Here is a 3763-nt window from a genome sequence, read left to right as displayed (position 1 = left end):
ACAAAGACTAATTTGGAGTACAAGACAAGGCAAGACCAAATCCTAGTCTATCCATACTTCCTAATAATCCTTATACTCAACATTTACCTAATGCCTGTCGGAAGACACTTCTCCTTGCCCGGTGGTCATTTTTTACACTAGGCTCAGGTGGGCTTTGTCGAGTGTTTTTCGTCGGCACTCGGTTGAGGGCATGTACAATAGTGCTATCTTAGGAGTGCCACGTAGGATAAATGATGAGGTGAAGGAGAAAGAACTTATAAGAAAAGGCTTATCTTCTCTTATTAAATAGAAGACAAGTGATGATCTCTTAGCACAATGTGTCTCACCATATTTTTAGAAATGACTAGTTATTGAAGATAAGACTAAGAGATAACTTATTGTATACATTTTTTTGGCATCTCTAAATTACATGTAAGACTTAAGATAAGACTATCTTATCAACCACTGTACATGCCATGAGGTTGCTGTTTGCCGAGTGCACACGCACTCGGCCTAAAACGATTTTCCTATAGTGATAGATTTTTGTAGGACTGCATAAAGTTGCTGTGTTTGCATGCGGCTGTTTGGTACGGACATAGTCACTAGATATATACCTACAAATAGCAGCAGCTGATCGATCGCACATGTGTGTATTGTCACCTTCCTTTTTACCTCCTCATACATACTCACAAGTGCATAGCTAGGCATGGCCAGCTCGTCAGCGTTGGAGTTCACCGTGAGGAGGAAGCCTGCGGTGCTGGTGCCGCCCGCGGCCCCTACGCCGCGGGAGCTGAAGAGGCTCTCCGACATTGACGACCAGGACGGGCTCGCTTCCAGCTCCCCGCCATCCACTTCTTCCGGCAGCACGACGGCCGGGACGACGACCCTGCGCCTGTACTACGCGGCGCCATAGCGGCGGTGCTCGTGCACTACTACCCGTTCGCAGGGCGGCTGAGGGAGCTCGAGGGCCGCAAGCTCGCCGTCGACTGCACCGGCGAGGGTGTGCTGTTCGTCGAGGCTGACGCCGACGTCCGCCTTGACCAGTTTGATGCGGCCCTGGGGCCGCCCTTCCCGTGCCTCGACGAGCTCCTATTTGACGTCCCCGGCTCCTCTGGTATCCTCGACTGCCCGCTCCTCCTTTTCCAGGTATGCTTTCGTCAACTTTCGACTTTGGTAAACCTCAAAAAAACAGTCGAGAGTTTTCACAAAAATTGCACTGGATTATAAACGGAAAAAAAATATGCACTTTTCAGAACCGGCTGAGACTTTTAATAACCATCTAAAATGTACCCTAACTATATAACGTGTCGTCCCGCATGCATGCAGGTGACACGGCTCGCTTGTGGCGGCTTCGTCATGGCTGTGAGGATACAGCACACGATAGCAGATGGGCTGGGGATGGTGCAGCTCCTAGGTGCTATCGCAGAGCTGGCTCGGGGTGCGCGGGCGCCAACTGTGCGACCGGTGTGGGGGCGCGAGCTGCTGAAGGCGCCACTGCTGCTGAACGATGATGTACTACTCCCACCACGCTTTGCGCACCGGGAGTACGATAATGTGATGGACATTAATGGCGCCATTGTGCCCTTTGAATTCATGGTGCACCGCTTCTTCATTGGGTGGCAGGAGATCTCCGCCATCCGATCCCACCTCCCATTGGCTCTCAGTCGCGAAGCTACCAACTTCGAGGTCATCACGGGGTGCCTGTGGAGGTGCCGCACGGCAGCTCTGCCCCGGCGCTGACGAGGAAATGAGGATGATATGTACCGTCAACATCCGTGGCAAAAAAGACACTATCGTCCCCGTCGGCTACTATGGCAATGCCTTCGCGACCCCGTCGCCATCTCCACTGCCGGTGACTTGCTCGCCAACCCTGTGAGCTACGCCGTGGAGCTGGTGATGAAGGCGAAGCGGGAGGTGGATATGGAGTACATCCTCTCCGTGGCAGCGCTCATGGCACAACGCAGACGGCCACACTTTGCGGTGGCGCGCGGCTACCTCGTCTCAGACGTGACCAAGTTTGGATTCCGTGACCTTGACTTCGGCTCGGGCAAGCCAGTGTATGCCGGTCCGGCGGAGGGCGGAGTCGTCGCCATACCAGGCGTCGCCAGCTTCTTCATTGCTTTAAGGAACGCCATGGGCGAGGAGGGTATCGCAGTCCCGGTGTGCATGCCCGGCCACACCATGGACAAGTTCGTTAACGAGATGGGCAAGCTCATGCGCCCGGCATTGGCTGAAACGTTTTCCAAGATGTGATCTGCCATCTGAGTTGAATCGTCGTCTGCTATCATGGTTTCAATTGACCATCAAAGCTTGTACCTGAAATCTCGACCGGCTAGATGCTTCTGCGTTTAGTCACTTTTTTCTTTACCAAACGATGTGAGCATGATTTAAATAATTAATAAAGATAGCCATGATGACCTTTCCCTCAAATTTTTTTAGAATACTATATATCTAGGGTTGTGCTGCGCGCCGGCCGGCGAATCTTTTAAAAACATCCGCCCGCTTGATGGCCGTTAGATCTTGCGTTATCCAATGACCCACCTCCGTCCTCACTACTGCAACAAAGACCATGTTGCAGAAGTCTTTGTAACAAAGCTCGTGTTGCAGAAACATTTGTAATACAGTTCTTTTTTCCAGCTTCATCTTTTTGCAACAGAGATGATGTTGTAGGAAGAACTTCTGCAACATGGATGATATTGCAGAATTTATTTTGTAACGAAAGGATGTCGCAGTGCACCGTTGTTGTTGCCGTCGCCGATTTATCAAACCCGGGTGGCTCTTTACATTTCCAAATATTCTCAGAAAAAGAGACCATCTTAAGATCCAAAATATCCAACTGCTTATTACACAAGGTAACCAAAGTATTCATATGATTGAGGTTTCCACTGATATATTTAAGAGGTTCATAAGATTTTTACAATTCAATATTTTTTTTCTGTAGATCACTCAATTTTTTTAATATTTGAACCCCCTCTTGTGTAAAATTAAATCCCTTTTTGGGTGGTGGGACCCCCAATATTCCCTCTATTATTTCATAAGCAGAATTAGCATCAATCTCGACAAAATTTCCTTTAGCGGATAAAACCTAGCAGTTGTGTGTGATGCATGGTTAATCCTATGTAAAAATCGTGGAGCAAGATCTTTTCATCCCCTTTTAAATGGTAAAAATGATAAGATTGTATCAACCTATACCAAGCATCTTTAAAATTTACTCCTTATCTTTGTTTGAAGTACAAAACTTCAAAATCCGGTGACAAAGGAGGGGTAGCAATGCAAGACATAATGACAATGCAAACAAGAGATACAGCAAGAAAACGACAAACAAAAAGAAAGAAAATTATTATGAAGTGGGAAAGAGGAAAACGATAGGCAAATGACAAATAAGGTAATTGCGAGGAGATGAGAGTTTATGTGTGGGAACCTGATAGATCTTGACATGATCCTCCCCGACAACGGCGCCAGAAATCTTGATCTCTTGCTGATGTGTTGGTCTTCCCTCCAAGCTTAAAGGGTGATGTAGTACAGCGACGACAAGTATTTCCCTCAGTTATGAAACCAAGGTATCAATCCAGTAGGAGGATCCACACGACTATGTAAGCAGCACCTGCACACAAACAACAAATCCTCGCAACCCAACACGTAGAGGGGTTGTCAATCCCTCTTGGGTAAAGTAATATGATAAATAGAGTGATTGATAGATGTAAATAAAATAATAGCAAATAAAACAAAGCGGGGTATTTTTTGGTTTTTGGTAATATAGTTCTAAAAATAAAAGACAAAATAA

General features: G+C 47.1%; 1 pseudogene; it reads left to right on the top strand.

Annotated features, from left to right (window-relative positions):
- The first annotated feature begins 685 nt into the window (after window positions 1-685).
- Window positions 686-2232, top strand: LOC123083514 (benzyl alcohol O-benzoyltransferase-like; annotated as a pseudogene).
- Window positions 2233-3763: the final 1531 nt, after the last annotated feature.

Source organism: Triticum aestivum, chromosome 4A (assembly GCF_018294505.1).
Source record: "Triticum aestivum cultivar Chinese Spring chromosome 4A, IWGSC CS RefSeq v2.1, whole genome shotgun sequence".
Lineage (NCBI taxonomy): Eukaryota > Viridiplantae > Streptophyta > Magnoliopsida > Poales > Poaceae > Triticum > Triticum aestivum.
The sequence above is the reverse complement of the archived record's forward strand: the minus strand, read 5'-3'. Positions and strand labels throughout refer to the sequence as shown.